Here is a 16,807-nt window from a genome sequence, read left to right on the forward strand (position 1 = left end):
TGGTGGGAATGTGAATTGGTACAGCCACTATGGAGAACAGTATGGAGGTTCCTTAAAAAACTAAAAATAGAACTACCATATGACCCAGCAATCCCACTACTAGGCATATACCCTGAGAAAACCATAATTCAAAAAAGACATGTACCAAAATGTTCATTGCAGCTCTATTCACAATAGCCCGGAGCTGGAAACAACCTAAGTGTCCATCATCGGATGAATGGATAAAGAAGATGTGGCACATATATACAATGGAATATTACTCAGCCATAAAAAGAAACGAAACTGAGCTATTTGTAATGAGGTGGATAGACCTAGAGTCTGTCATACAGAGTGAAGTAAGTCAGAAAGAGAAAGACAAATACCGTATGCTAACACATATATATGGAATTAAAAAAAAAAAATGTCATGAAGAACCTAGGGGTAAAACGGGAATAAAGACACAGACCTACTTGAGAATGGACTTGAGGATATGGGGAAGGGGAAGGGTAAGCTGTGACAAAGGGAAAGAGAGGCATGGACATATATACACTACCAAACGTAAGGTAGATAGATAGTGGGAAGCAGCCGCAGAGCACAGGGAGATCAGCTCGGTGCTTTGTGACCGCCTGGAGGGGTGGGATGGGGAGGGTGGGAGGGAGGGAGATGCATGAGGGAGGGGATGTGGGAACAGATGTATATGTATGACTGATTCACTTTGTTATAAAGCAGAAACTAATAAAAAAAAAAAAAGAAAAAAAAAAAGTTTAGTGAACATACGTCATCTCATATAGATACAAAATTAAAGAAATGTAAAAAATAAAATATTTTTCCTTGTGATGAGAACTCTTAGGATTTACTCTCTTAACAACTTTCATATATAATGAACAGCAGTGTTAATTATATATATATAATGTTGTACATTACATCCCTAGCACTAATCTATTTTTTGACTGGGAGTTTGTACCTTTTGACTGCCTTCATCCAATTCATTCTCCACACCCCCCCCACCGCCGATTCTGATAAGCACAAATCTGATCTCTTCTGCTATGACTTTGTTTGTTTTTGAAGTGTAATTGACCTAAAACAATATGTTAGTTACTGTTGCACAACACAATGATTCAATATTTCTATACATATCAAAATGATCACCATGATAGGTCTAGTTACAAATTGTCACCATAAAAATATATTACATAGATATTGACTATATTCCCCACACTGTACATTTCATACCCATGACTCATTTATTTTGCAACTGGAAGTTTGTACCTCTTACTCTCCTTCACCTATTTCTTTTTTTTTAAACATCTTTATTGAAGTATAACTGCTTACAATGGTGTGTCAGCCTCTGCTTTATAACAAAGTGAATCAGTCACACGTATACATATGTCCCCATATCTCTTCCCTCCTGCATCTCTTTCCTTCTCACCCTCCCTATCCCACCCCTCTAGGTGGTCACAAAGCACTGAGCTGATCTCCCTGTGCTATGTGGCTGACTCCCACTAGCTATCTATTTTACATTTGGTAGTGTATATATGTCCATGCCACTGTCTCACTTTGTCCCAGCTTACCCTTCCACCTCCCCGTATCCTCGAGTCCATTCTCTAGTAGGTCTGCATCTTTATTCCCATCTTGCCCAAGGTTCTTCGGACCATTTTTTTTCTTTTTTCTTTCTTTTTTTTTTTTTAGATTCCATATATATGTGTTAGCATACGGTGTTTGTTTTTCTCTTTCTGACTTACTTCATTCTGTATGACAGTATCTAGGTCCATCCACCTCACTACAGATAACTCAACTTCGTTTCTTTTTATGGCTGAGTAATATTCCATTGTATATATGTGCCACATCTTCTTTATCCATTCATCTGTTGATGGACACTTAGGTTGCTTCCATGTCCTGGCTATTGTGAATAGAGCTGTGATGAACATTTTGGTACATGACTCTTTTTGAATTATGGTTTTCTCAGGGTATATGCCCAGTAGTGGGATTGCTGGGTCATATGGTAGTTCTATTTTTAGTTTTTTAAGGAACCTCCATACTATTCTCCATAGTGGCTGTATCAATTTACATTCCCACCAACAGTGCAAGAGGGCTCCCTTTTCTCCACACCCTACCCAGCATTTATTGTTTGTAGACTTTTTGATGATGGCCATTCTGACCGGTGTGAGATGATAACTTATTGTAGTTTTGATTTGCATTTCTCTAATGATTAATGATGTTGAGTATTCTTTCATGTGTTTGTTGGCAATCTGTATATCTTCTTTGGAGAAATGTCTACTTAGGTCTTCTGCCTACTTTTGGATTGGGTTGTTTGTTTTTTTTGATATTGAGCTGCATGAGTTGCTTGTATATTTTGGAGATTAATCCTTTGTCAGTTGCTTCATTTGCAAATATTTCCTCCCATTCTGAGGGTTGTCTTTTGGTCTTGTTTATGATTTCCTTTGCGTGGAAAAGCTTTTAAGTTTCATTAAGTCCCATTTGTTTATTTTTGTTTTTATTTCCATTTCTCTAGGAGGTGGGTCAAAAAGGATCTTGCTGTGATTTATGTCATAGAGTGTTCTGCCTATGTTTTCCTCTAAGAGTTTGATGGTGACTGGCCTTACATTTAGGTCTTTAATCCATTTTGAGTTTATTTTTGTATATGGTGTTAGGGAGTGTTCTAATTTCATTCTTTAAATGATATATTAAACAAGATGGACTTAACTGGTATTTATAGGACATTCCATCCAAAAACAACAGAATACACATTCTTCTCAAGTGCTCATGGAACATTCTCCAGGATAGATCATATCTTGGGTCACAAATCAAGCCTTGGTAAATTTAAGAAAATTGAAATCGTATCAAGTATCTTTTCCAACCACAATGCTATGAGACTAGATATTAATTACAGGAAAAAATCTGTAAGAAATACAAACACATGGAGTCTAAACAGCACACTACTTAATAACTAAGAGATCACTGAAGAAATCAAAGAGGAAATTAAAAAATACCTAGAAAAAAATGACAATGAAAACACAATGACCCAAAACCTAAAGGATGCAGCAAAAGCAGTTCTAAGAGGAAAGTTTATAGCAATACAATCCTACCTTAAGAAACAAGAAACATCTCAAATAAACAACCTAACCTTACTCCTAAAGCAATTAGAGAAAGAAGAACAAAAAACCCCCAAATTTAGCAGAAGAAAAAAACTCATAAAGATCAGATCAGAAATAAATGAAAAAGAAATGAAGGGAATGATAGCAAAGTCAATAAAACTAAAAGCTGCTTTTTTGAGAAGATAAACAAATTTGATGAACCATTAACCAGACTTATCAAGAAAAAAAGAGAGAAGACTCAATCCATAGAATTAGAAATGAAAAAGGAGAAGTAACAACTGACACTGCAGAAATACAAAGGATCATGAGACATTACTGAAAGCAACTATATGCCAATAAAATGGACAACCTGGAAGAAATGGACAAATTCTTAGAAATGCACAACCAGCTGAGACTGAATCAGGAAGAAACAGAAAATATGAGCAGACCAATCACAAGCACTGAAATTGAAACTGTGATTAAAAATCTTTCATCTTGCGGCTTCCCTGGTGGTGCAGTGGTTGAGAGTCCGCCTGCCAATGCAGGGGACACGGGTTCGTGCCCCGGTCTGGGAGGATCCCATGTGCTAGAGAGTGGCTGAGCATGTGAGCCATGGCCACTGAGCCTGTGCATCCGGAGCCTGTGCTCCGCAACAGGAGAGGCCACAGCAGTGAGAGGCCCGCGTACCGCAAAAAAAAAAAAAAAAAATCTTTCTCCTTTTTCTTTTCATTTTTATCTTTCTGATTTACGGATTTTCACTTTGTTTTTCAACACTTTCACTGATGTGTCTGGATGTGGATCTCTATACTATCCTAGTTGGAGTTGGTTGAGCTTCTTGGATGTGTAGATTAGTGTTTTTCATTAAATTTGAGAAATTTTCAATGATTATTTCTTCAAATACTTTTTCTACTCTTTTCTCTCTCTCCCCTCTCCTGTTGCTCTCCCAGGATGTCTGTGTCAGTGTGCTTAAATTGTGCCACATGTCTATGAGGTCTATGTATTTTTCTCATGATATTTCTCCCTATTCCTCTATATTCTCTATCAATTTATCTTCAAATATAGTAATTTGTCAATTCAAATATACTATTGAGCTTTTCTTTTCAAGTCTACTTTTGTATTTTTCAACTCTAAAATTTCTATTTTGCTATTTATTTTTTTATTAGTTTCTGCTTTATAACAAAGTGAATCAGTCATACATATACATCTGTTCCCACATCCCTTCCCTCATGCATCTCCCTCCCTCCCACCCTCCCCATCCCACCCCTCCAGGCGGTCACAAAGCACCGAGCTGATCTCCCTCTGCTCTGCGGCTGCTTCCCACTATCTATCTACCTTACGTTTGGTAGTGTATATATGTCCATGCCTCTCTTTCGCTTTGTCACAGCTTACCCTTCCCCCTCCCCATATCCTCAAGTCCATTCTCAAGTAGGTCTGTGTCTTTATTCCCGTTTTACCACTAGGTTCTTCATGACATTTTTTTTTAATTCCATATATATGTGTTAGCATACGGTATTTGTCTTTCTCTTTCTGACTTACTTCACTCTGTATGACAGACTCTAGGTCTATCCACCTCATTACAAATAGCTCAGTTTCGTTTCTTTTTATGGCTGAGTAATATTCCATTGTATATATGTGCCACACCTTCTTTACCCATTCATCCGATGATGGACACTTAGGCTGTTTCCAGCTCCGGGCTATTGTGAATAGAGCTGCAATGAACATTTTGGTACATGTCTTTTTTGAATTATGGTTTTCTCAGGGTATATGCCTAGTAGTGGGATTGCTGGGTCATATGGTAGTTCTATTTTTAGTTTTTAAAGGAACCTCCATACTGTTCTCCATAGTGGCTGTACCAATTCACATTCCCACCAGCAGTGCAAGAGTGTTCCCTTTTCTCCACACCCTCTCCAGCATTTATTGTTTCTAGATTTCTTGATGATGGCCATTCTGACTGGTGTGAGATGATATCTCATTGTAGTTTTGATTTGCATTTCTCTAATGATTAATGATGTTGAGCATTCTTTCATGTGTTTGTTGGCAGTCTGTATATCTTCTTTGGAGAAATGCCTATTTAAGTCTTCTGCCCATTTTTGGATTGGGTTGTTTGTTTTTTTGCTATTGAGCTGCATGAGCTGTTTATAAATTTTGGAGATTAATCCTTTGTCAGTTGCTTCATTTGCAAATATTTTCTCCCATTCTGAGGGTTGTCTTTTGGTCTTGTTTATGGTTTCCTTTGCTGTGCAAAAGCTTTGAAGTTTCATTAGGTCCCATTTGTTTATCTTTGTTTTTATTTCCATTTCTCTAGGAGGTAGGTCCAAAAGGATGTTGCTGTGATTTATGTCATAGAGTGTTCTACCTATGTTTTCCTCTAAGAGTTTGATAGTTTCTGGCCTTACATTTAGGTCTTTAATCTATTTTGAGCTTATTTTTGTGTATGGTGTTAGGAAATGATCTAATCTCAAACTTTTACATGTCCCTGTCCAGTTTTCCCAGCACCACTTATTGAAGAGGCTGTCCTTTCTCCACTGTACATTCCTGCCTCCTTTATCAAAGATAAGTTGGCCATATGTGTGTGGGTTTATCTCTGGGCTTTCTATCCTGATCCACTGATCTTTCTGTTTTTATGCCAGTACCACACTGTCTTAATTACTGTAGCTTTGTAGTATAGTCTGAAGTCAGGGAGCCTGATTCCTCCAGCTCCGTTTTTCGTTCTCAAGATTGCTTTGGCTATTCGGGGTCTTTTGTTTTTCCAAACAAATTTTGAAATTTTTTGTTCTACTTCTGTGAAAAATGCCAGTGGTAGTTTGATAGGGATTGCATTGAATCTGTAGATTGCTTTGGGTAGTAGAGTCATTTTCACAATGTTGATTCTTCCAATCCAAGAACATGGTACATCTCTCCATCTATTTGTATCATCTTTAATTTCTTTCATCAGTGTCTTATAATTTTCTGCATACAGGTCTTTTGTCTCCTTAGGTAGGTTTATTCCTAGATATTTTATTCTTTTTGTTGCAATGGTAAATGGGACTGTTTTCTTGATTCCACTTTCAGATTTTTCATCATTAGTATATAGGAATGCCAGAGATTTCTGTGCATTAATTTTGTATCCTGCAACTTTACCAAATTCATTGATTAGCTCTAGTAGTTTTCTGGTAGCATCTTTAGGATTCTCTATGTATAGTATCATGTCATCTGCAAACAGTGACAGCTTTACTTCTTCTTTTCCAATTTGGATTCCTTTTATTTCCTTTTCTTCTCTGATTGCTGTGGCTAAAACTTCCAAAACTATGTTGAATAAGAGTGGCGAGAGTGGGCAACCTTGTCTTGTTCCTGATCTTAGTGGAAATGGTTTCAGTTTTTCACCATTGAGGACGATGCTGGCAGTGGGTTTGTCCTATATGGCCTTTATTATGTTGAGGAAAGTTCCCTCTATGCCTACTTTCTGCAGGGTTTTTATCATAAATGGGTGTTGAATTTTGTCGAAAGCTTTCTCTGCATCTATTGAGATGATCATATGGTTTTTCTTCTTCAATTTGTTAATATGGTGTATCACGTTGATTGATTTGCATATATTGAAGAATCCTTGCATTCCTGGAATAAACCCCACTTGATCATGGTGTATGATCCTTTTAATGTGCTGTTGGATTCTGTTTGCTAGTATTTTGTTGAGGATTTTTGCATCTATGTTCATCAGTGATATTGGCCTGTAGTTTTCTTTCTTTGTGACATCCTTGCCTGGTTTTGGTATCAAGGTGATGGTGGCCCCGTCGAATGAGTTTGGGAGTGTTCCTCCCTCTGCTATATTTTGGAAGAGTTTGAGAAGGATAGGTGTTAGCTCTTCTCTAAATGCTTGATAGAATTCGCCTGTGAAGCCATCTGGTCCTGGGCTTTTGTTTGTTGGAAGATTTTTTATCACAGTTTCAATTTCAGTGCTTGTGATTGGTCTGTTCATATTTTCTATTTCTTCCTGATTCAGTCTTGGCAGGTTGTGCATTTCTAAGAATTTGTCCATTTCTTCCAGGTTGTCCATTTTATTGGCATAGAGTTGCTTGTAGTAATCTCTCATGATCTTTTGTATTTCTGCAGTGTCAGTTGTTACTTCTCCTTTTTCATTTCTAATTCTATTGATTTGAGTCTTCTCCCTTTTTTTCTTGATGAGTCTGGCTAATGGTTTATCAATTTTGTTTATCTTCTCAAAGAACCAGCTTTTAGTTTTATTGATCTTTGCTATCGTTTCCTTCATTTCTTTTTCATTTATTTCTGATCTGATCTTTATGATTTCTTTCCTTCTGCTAACTTTGGGATGTTTTTGTTCTTCTTTCTCTAATTGCTTTAGGTGCAAGGTTAGGTTGTTTATTCGAGATGTTTCCTGTTTCTTAAGGTGGGATTGTATTGCTATAAACTTTCCTCTTAGAACTGCTTTTGCTGCATCCCATAGGTTTTGGGTCGTCGTGTCTCCATTGTCATTTGTTTCTAGGTATTTTTTAATTTCCTCTTTGATTTCTTCAGTGATCACTTCGTTATTAAGTAGTGTATTGTTTAGCCTCCATGTGTTTTTATTTTTTACAGCTCTTTTCCTGTAATTGATATCTAGTCTCATAGCATTGTGGTCGGAAAAGATACTTGATACAATTTCAATTTTCTTAAATTTACCAAGGCTTGATTTGTGACCCAAGATATGATCTATCCTGGAGAATGTTCCATGAGCACTTGAGAAAAATGTGTATTCTGTTGTTTTTGGATGGAATGTCCTATAAATATCAATTAAGTCCATCTTGTTTAATGTATCATTTAAAGCTTGTGTTTCCTTATTTATTTTCATTTTGGATGATCTGTCCATTGGTGAAAGTGGGGTGTTAAAGTCCCCTACTATGATTGTGTTACTGTCGATTTCTGCTTTTATGGCTGTTAGTATTTGCCTTATGTATTGAGGTGCTCCTATGTTGGGTGCATAAATATTTACAATTGTTATATCTTCTTCTTGGATCGATCCCTTGATCGTTATGTAGTGTCCTTCTTTGTCTCTTCTAGTAGTCTTTATTTTAAAGTCTATTTTGTCTGATATGAGAATTGCTACTCCAGCTTTCTTTTGGTTTCGATTTGCATGGAATATCTTTTTCCATCCCCTTACTTTCAGTCTGTATGTGTCTCTAGGTCTGAAGTGGGTCTCTTGTAGACAGCATATATATGGATCTTGTTTTTGTATCCATTCAGCCACTCTGTGTCTTTTGGTGGGAGCATTTAGTCCATTTACATTTAAGGTAATTATCGATATGTATGTTCGTATTCCCATTTTCTTAATTGTTTTGGGTTCGTTATTGTAGGTCTTTTCCTTCTGTTGTGTTTCTTGCCTAGAGAAGTTCCTTTAGCATTTGTTGTAAAGCTGGTTTGGTGGTGCTGAACTCTCTCAGCTTTTGCTTGTCTGTAAACGTTTTAATTTCTCCATCAAATCTGAATGAGATCCTTCCTGGGTAGAGTAATCTTGGTTGCAGGTTTTTCTCCTTCATCACTTTAATTATGTCCTGCCACTCCCTTCTGGCTTGTAGAGTTTCTGCTGAGAGATCAGCTGTTATCCTGATGGGGATTCCCTTGTGTGTTATTTGTTGTTTTTGCCTTGCTGCTTTGAATATGATTTCTTTGTGTTTAATTTTTGACAGTTTGATTAATATGTGTTTTGGCGTATTTCTCCTTGGATTTATTCTGTATGGGACTCTCTGTGCCTCCTGGACTTGATTCACTATTTCCTTTCCCATATTAGGGAAGTTTTCGACTATAATCTCTTCAAATATTTTCTCAGTCCCTTTCTTTTTCTCGTCTTCTTCTGGAACCCCTATAATTCGAATGTTGGTGCATTTAATGTTGTCCCAGAGGTCTCTGAGACTGTCCTCTGTTCTTTTCATTCTTTTTTCTTTATTTTGCTCTGCAGCAGTTATTTCCACTATTTTATCTTCCACCTCACTTATCCATTCTTCTGCCTCAGTTATTCTGCTATTGATCCCATCTAGAGTATTTTTTATTTCATTTATTGTGTTTTTAATCGATGCTTGATTCATCTTTAGTTCTTCTAGGTCCTTGGTAACTGTTTCTTGCATTTTGTCTATTCTATTTCCAAGATTTTGGATCTTGGAAATAGAATCTTGGATCATCTTTACCATCATTATTCTGAATTCTTTTTCAGGTAGACTGCCTATTACCTCTTCATTTGTTAGGTCTGGTAGGTTTTTATCTTGCTCCTTCTCCTGCTGTGTGTTTTTCTGTCTTCTCATTTTGCTTATGTTACTGTGTTTGGGGTCTCCTTTTTGCAGGCTGCAGGTTCGTAGTTCCCGTTGTTTTTGGTGTCTGTCCCCAGTGGCTAAGGTTGGTTTAGTGGGTTGTGTAGGCTTCCTGGTGGAGGGGACTAGTGCCTGTGTTCTGGTGGATGAGGCTGGATCTTGTCTTTCTGGTGGGCAGGTCCACGTCTGGTGGTGTGTTTTGTGGTGTCTGTGGACTTTTTATGATTTTAGGCCACCTCTCTGCTAATGGGTGGCGTTGTGTTCCTGTCTTGCTAGTTGTTTGGCATAGGGTGTCCAGCACTGTAGCTTGCTGGTCGTTGAGTGAAGCTGGGTGCTGGTGTTGAGATGGAGATCTCTGGAAGATTTTTGCCATTTGATATTATGTGGAGCTGGGAGGTGTCTTGTGGACCAGTGTCCTGAATTTGGCTCTCCCACCTCAGAGGCACAGCACTGACTCCTGGCTCCTCAATTTGGGATGATTTGTTGTCTATTCATGTATTCCACAGATGCAGGGTACATCAAGTTGATTGTGGAGCTTTAATCCGCTGCTTCTGAGGCTGCTGGGAGAGGTTTCCCTTTCTCTTCTTTGTTCTCACAGCTCCTGGGTCTCAGCTTTGGATTTGGCCCCGCCTCTGCGTGTAGGTCGCCGGAGGGCGTCTGTTCTTCGTTCAGACAGGACAGGGTTAAAGGAGCAGCCTCTTCGGGGACTCTGGCTCACTCAGGCCGGGCGGGAGGGAGGGGCACGGAGTGCGGGGCGAGCCTGCAGCGGCAGAGGTCGGCGTGACGTTGCAGCAGCCCGAGGCGTGCCGTGCGCTCTCCCAGGGAAGCCGCCCCTGGATCCCGGGACCCCGGCAGTGGCGGGCTGCACAGGCTCCCGGAAGGGCGGTGTGGACAGTGACCTGCGCTCGCACACAGGCTTCTTGGCGGCGGTAGCAGCAGCCCCAGCGGCCCACGCCCGTCACTGGGCTCCGCGCTTTCAGTCGTGACTCGCGCCCGTCTGTGGAGCCCCTTTAAGGAGCGCTCTTAATCCCCTCTCCTCGCGCACCAGGAAACCAAGAGGGAAGAAAAAGTCTCTTGCCTCTTTGGCAGCTCCAGAGTTTTCCCGGACTCCCTCCCGGCTAGCTGTGGCACATCAGCCCCCTTCAGGCTGTGTTCACGCCGCCAGCCCCAGTCCTCTCCCTGCGCTCTGACCGAAGCCCGAGCCTCAGCTTCCAGTGCCGCCCGCCCCGGCGGGCGAGCAGACAAGCCTCTCGGGCTGGTGAGTGCCGCTCGGCACCACTCCTCTGTGCGGGAATCTCTCCGCTTTGCCCTACCCAGGTATGTGGGGAGTTTCTTGCCTTTTGGGAGGTCTGGGGTCTTCTGCCAGCGTTCAGTAGGTGTTGTGTAGGAGTTGTTCCACGTGTAGCTGTATTTCTGGTGTATCCGTGGGGAGAAAGGTGACCTCCGCGTCTTACTCTTCCGCCATCTTACCCGGAAGCGTAATGTAATATTTGATGTAGGGCTTTAATAAACATCCTGTATCATACTAATCAAATTTCCTTCAATTCCTAATTTGCTAAGAGGTTGTTTTTACATTGTTGTGTTTTCAAATTATGAATGAGTGTTGCATTTTATTGTCTTTTTTTCCAGCATCAATTGAAATGATCACATTTCTTTTATCTAACTGCTAATATAGTTGTCAGGGAGGAAAAATTGTTCCTCTATCCTCCTACGTTCAGCAGCTGGAGTCCTATATATTCTGTCTTTTTCTCTTGATCAGATTTACTAGAAAGTTGCTCATTTTTAGTTTTGTTTTAAGAATTGGCTTTTTATTCTGTTGATCATTTCTATTGTTTCTTTGTTTTATCTCTTATTAGTATCTGCTCCTACATTTGTGATTTCCTTACTTCTATTTTCTTCGGGTTTACTATGCTGTTCTTTTTCTATTCTTGACTTGGACATCTAGCTCATTTAGTGTTAATTCTTATTGCTATTTAATAGCTGCATTTACAGTTATATATTTCCCCCTCAGTACGACTTGGTGGATTTCCACAACATTTGACATAAAGTACTTTCATTGCTATTCACTGTCAAATATTTTATGATTTCATTGTGCTTTACATATTAATGATGAATTTAAAAGTTGTTGAGAGTTCCCTTGTGACTCAGTATTTTTGATTTTCACACGTACTTGAAAATAACGTAATGTCTCTCTTTGTTTCCTTGGTTTTTACCCTACCTTTCTGGGATTCTTATTAAATATGGATATTGACATTTTTATTTCTTTACTCCATATCTTTTAACTTGCCTTTCACATTCTTTCAACTCCTTCTTGATGATTTCTGGAGAGTTCTTCAACCTGATCTTCCAGGTTACTAATTTTATTTTTGTATACATTTTACTCTTGCACTCTACTATTATTTATTTTGGTTATTATATATTGTAGACCGAGACTCTTCCACTAGTTCTTCTTTATGACTGCTCATTTGTGCTTTACAGTCAAGCAATTGGTATCTCTTCTCTCTCTCAAATGATATTTATTATGCTTAATTCTAATTCTCGGTCTATGTGGCCCATTACTTTTCTCCTTTTTTATATAGTGATTGTGCTCTTCAAATGTCTCATTATTTTTTCCTGTGAGGTCACATTTCCCTGGAATTATTGGCTATCAATGGTAATGTCTTCCTAGGAGAACAGGCCAAATTCCAAGCCTTAGCTTGTGCCATTGGCAGTGAATTTGCAGGGGTTCTTAAAAGGATTCTTTAGTACTAAGAGCCTGTTTTGATCTGTCCTCAACAGTTTTCCATTCTGTTACTCACACACCCAACCCTAAGTGACTTTTCTCTACCTCCACCCAAGTACAGTTTTCCCAAGAGCTGTCATCCTCTTATGATCTAGTCATCTAAACCAGAGGTTCTCAACCAAAGGAGGTATTTGGAAATGTGTGAGGGAAATTTGGAGGTTGCTCTATTGACACTGGGTTACTACAGGCATTTAGGGCAAGGGGCTGGGGTACTAAGCATGCATTTTTATAACGCATAGAAAAATCCCACACAATGAAGTACTTTCCCAAAGAGAATGACAGTAGTGCCCCCAGTAGCGATGGGGCAGAAGTTAAAGTTTAGGACTAGCTCATTCATTTGCACAAGTAGGTTTCTCCTCTGTACTCTCAGGGTCCCCTAGTGGTCCCTGATGCTACTACACTGCCTCCAATCAGGTGCTCAGAGAGATGCTATTTCTCTGCCCTGCAGTAGCAAGGTGGCAATCATTGTTCTAACCAGGGTATTATAAGGAGATTAAAAGGACTCAGAATGCTCGCCTCAATCGTTATCCTGCCCATGGCTTCCAGCTGTTTCCTGCCCTGGGTTCGCTTCCTCTCCCCAAACCCTCACCTCCATCAGGCACAACAGAACCCAGTTATATTGGACTTCCTAGGGATATCTCACAGTTTTTATTAATGTCTCAAATACATCAGCTCCTCTCACTTCTGTGGCATCTCCAGGGCTGGATCATGTGAGGGAATCAGCACCCTCTATTAGTATCCCATCCTGCTACTTCACAGGAACACTGATTATTAACAATATATGAAAAAAAAAAGTACATGGAAAACTCATTTTGAAAAATGAGAGCAACAAAAGGAGATTCACCCCCAGCAGATAATAAGATATTGTATCTTTATATTTGTATAAAGCCATGTTTTTAAAAAAAGCAAAACCCAAAAGAATAACATTTACAGAAAAATAGACCAAACAGGATTATAAAGCCCAGAAATATAGCAGGTATCGATGGCAATATGAAATGATAGAAGTGGCAGCACCAGTCTGTGTGAACATGATAGACTATTTGGTAAATTATTTAGTAGATGATTTGGGGGGAAATGAACCACTTAATGGAGAAATATATTATTTTCTCCACTTGAGAAAGCTTTTAAACTCTTTCTCTTGAAATAATTTTATAATTACAGAAAAGTTTCAAAAATAGTACAGAGAGCTCTCATATACCCTTCAGCCAGCTTCTCTCAATGATAACGTCTTGCGTAACCATTGTGCAATGTTCAAAATCAAGAAATTAACATTGGTAGATTAGTAGCTAAACTACAGACTTTGTATGAATTTCACCAGTGTTTCCACAAATGTCCTTTCTCTGTTCCAGAACCCAATCTAAGGAAGCCACATTGCATTCAGTCATCGTGTCTCCTTTGTGTCTTCCTATCTCTGAAAACTGCTTAATTTGGCATTATTTTTCATGATCACTACACTTTTGAATGGTATTGTCAGTTTGTCAAATGTCCCTCAATTTTGTCCTATCTAATATTTTCTCATAATTAGATTGGGGTCATGCATTTTTCTCAAGAATACCACAGAAGTGGTGTGCCCTTCTCGGTACAACATCATGAAAGGAGATACATCTTATTACTGCCGATATTAACCTCGACCACTTGTGTAAGCCAGTGTCCACTGATTTTCTCCCTAAAGTTACTATTTTTCACTTTGAAATTAATCAATGTATTGGTGGAAAGATATTCTTGTTTCTCCTCAAACTTTCACCCTGTGGTTTTAGGATTCATCAGCAGATCTTGACTATTCCAACTATTCCTGCAGTGTTCTAATGCAGAGAAATGATGTACCTTGACAATGGATCTGTTTATATTAAGAAATGGAATGCTTTTCATTCTGAAATGTCTGTATTTAAGTTGCTCCACTTCATTCATGTTTTTCATAATAAAAAAAGGGGCATACACTTGCTTTACAATCATATAACTAAAAGCGTCTTGAGTAGTATAAGCTTTCCAGTCAACCCTGAAGGCCAAGACTTCTTGCAGAATTTTAAAATAAGTTCCTCTTCATTCTACCTTGGAGGTAAAATCCCAGCCGGGCAAACCTGTTACTCAATGTTTGGTCAAAAACTGACTAGGTGGCCAGATGTCCGTATTCTCTTATTCAAGCTGTGCAAATCCATCCAAGTTGTTCAGGAAACCAGACACATCACTGTCTGAACAAGCACATTCATTTACTTATCCACAAAAATCCCTGGACACGTGCTGCTAGGATGACTAAAATATCGAAGTCAAGGGCATTTGAAAAAGATGCTCACAGTTTTCTTGTGTCTCACTTTTTCAACTTCCTGGAAAATATGTTGTTTCCTGCTGCCAGTGAATAAAAATCTAATAACTTGTTTTTGAAATATGTGTACTAGCTGGTTTCATGTAATTTGGCCAGTGTCTCACATTTTAGAATTGAATCCTGTCTGAGAATTTGGAGGGTGAGATAAAAGTCTTCCTCCCAGTCCCCCAACATGCTCCAGTGCCTCACAGAGAAGGAAAGCACTGCTGAGGACCTAACTGAAAGAGCCTTTAGGACATGATGCAGCCCTGGTAGTGAGCAGGAAACAACCCCAGCAGCTGGCACAGGTTTTCGTTGTGCTCCACCAGGTAGTGGCTTCCTGCCTCTGCTTCTCCTAGTTCTGCTGTGAACATCTAACTAATTTCTACTCTCTGTCTTCTCTGCTTTGTGGATCCTGCTGCTTTGTGTCTTCTGCTATCTCATGCCTGCTGGCAGTACCTTGGAGTGGATAAAAATGCAGCTCTGGAGATCTGGCTTCATGGCCTGCCTCTTTCAGGTGCTGATTCTGTGAACTTAGTTAATGTTTAAACATCCTGTACCTCACTGTCCTCATCTGAAATGGTGATGACCTCATAGTGTAGTTCTGAGGGTTAAGTGGGTTAGTGCATGAAAAGCACTAGAACAGTGCCTGGTAAGTCCTCGAATAAATGTTAGCTGTTGTTATTTGATCCGTGAGTCTCTTCCATCTACACCCGCCAACCTCTTCCTTCTCCACATGTATGTGTCTCTTTCAAACTCCAGCAAATAGGAGATCTGAATGTAGGCAGTCACCATTGAAAGGGTGCATCCATATTTGGCAGGCATCTCATGCCAAGTTTGAAGCAGGTGCTCATCTCTGTTATAGGTGGCCAGGTAACAATGACTTAGGCATAATGAAGCAGATTTAAACCACTGTTTCACCACCTTTTTCAAAGAGAGCTCTGGGCATGGCAGTCCCTCTGAACTTCATACACTTTCGCACAATACCTGAAAATGGCACAGAGGCCATGGTGATCTGTTACTAGTAAATCTGGAGCCATGGTGAGTTATCTACTCACGTGTCTGCCTCAGCATTAACCTTTCCCCCCACCATCAACATGGCTGAGCTGCACAGCCTGTGCCCTTCTTCATTACATTAGTGACATAGAGTCCTATGCCAAGTTCTCACTGCTGGAACCTTGAGACTTCTTACTATTGCATCTTCTTTCATCCTTCCTCTCCTTGTACTCAGATCCCATGGACACAAGACTTCCCACCATTCAGTGCAGCCTCCTTGGCAATGGGGTGCATCTTGTCTGATTCCTGAGGCCACGGCAGCCACTTCCCTAACTTGTGGCTGAGTCCCCACTGCATGTTTCCTGGACATCTACTCTTCGCTTTGCCCATTTTCTTGGGCTCCTTTAGACCCCTGCCAAGGTAAGACTACTCTTACCCTATTCACACCCCCAAAGAATTGATGCTCTCATGGGTTATATTTTATTGTGTGAACTCATGGCTCTATGTTCCTACTTCTGACTGAGCTCTCATGTTCAGACTACTCATTTAGACCCATAAATGTAAGGGAAAGGAAACTGCTCAAAGATGATGAGGAAACCACATACTAACTGCAAAGAGCACATATATCGTGCTCCCACCAGGCTTTTGAGCAAACTGAAAGAAAACGTGGTTAAAAAAAAAAAAGAGCCTTTTCTTTTAAGTATATTGAACAATAAATATATGAACCACAGGATCTACCTGAACTTGGTCCCTTGGATCTACCTGAACTTGGTTCCTTGGACTCCAATATGTATTGGGGTCATGCTGAGTAGTGAAAAGTGCTCTGAATCAGAGGTCAAAGTGGCAGGAATCCTGGTCTCAGCTCTGTTTCAAAGCTCACTGGACGACCTGGACAAATCATTTAAACTCTCCTCTGTGCTCCCAGTTCCTCAAGTCAAGCATTTCTATTAAACCAACCTCAGGTTAACATTAAATATCAAGATTGATATGACTAAAGCAAAATTAAAATCCATAAATCCATGTGTCTCAGAGTAGGCTGTGAACTTAGGTGGTTGCTGGCACCGGTCTCCTACAGAGCAGCCAAACCAGACCTACTGCAAATATTTATCTCTTATTAGAGTCTCCCTAGGGAAGAAGTGAGCAACTTTGACCAGTCATATAAGGTTAAACAGCTTTTCCAACAGTCATTATGTAAAGACATAAGAAAGTATTGTTAAGGCCGGTTCCATAAGAGCATGATGAAGGATGTTGGGAGCATTATCAAAATCCTAAAGATCCTTGTGAAATAGGCCTTGATTTCTTGCTTATACATATGACTGAAAGGATTGGTGTAGATGTTTAAAGATGTTTAACTTCCTGTGTGGGGCAGCACTAATGAAACTGTGGAAGGATCCATAGTGTAATC

The 16,807-nt window shown here is 39.7% G+C and overlaps 1 pseudogene across 1 annotated transcript in view; it reads right to left on the reverse strand.

Annotated features, from left to right (window-relative positions):
• LOC307055665 (NXPE family member 2-like) overlaps positions 1–10,790 on the reverse strand; it is a 57,532-nt pseudogene extending 46,742 nt beyond the window's left edge. The window contains exon 1 of the transcript in view: positions 10,780–10,790. The product of the transcript in view is annotated as an NXPE family member 2-like (transcript). The remainder of the gene's footprint in view (positions 1–10,779) is intronic.
• Positions 10,791–16,807: the final 6,017 nt, after the last annotated feature.

Source organism: Hyperoodon ampullatus (assembly GCF_949752795.1).
Source record: "Hyperoodon ampullatus genome assembly, chromosome: 7".
Classification (NCBI taxonomy): domain Eukaryota; kingdom Metazoa; phylum Chordata; class Mammalia; order Artiodactyla; family Ziphiidae; genus Hyperoodon; species Hyperoodon ampullatus.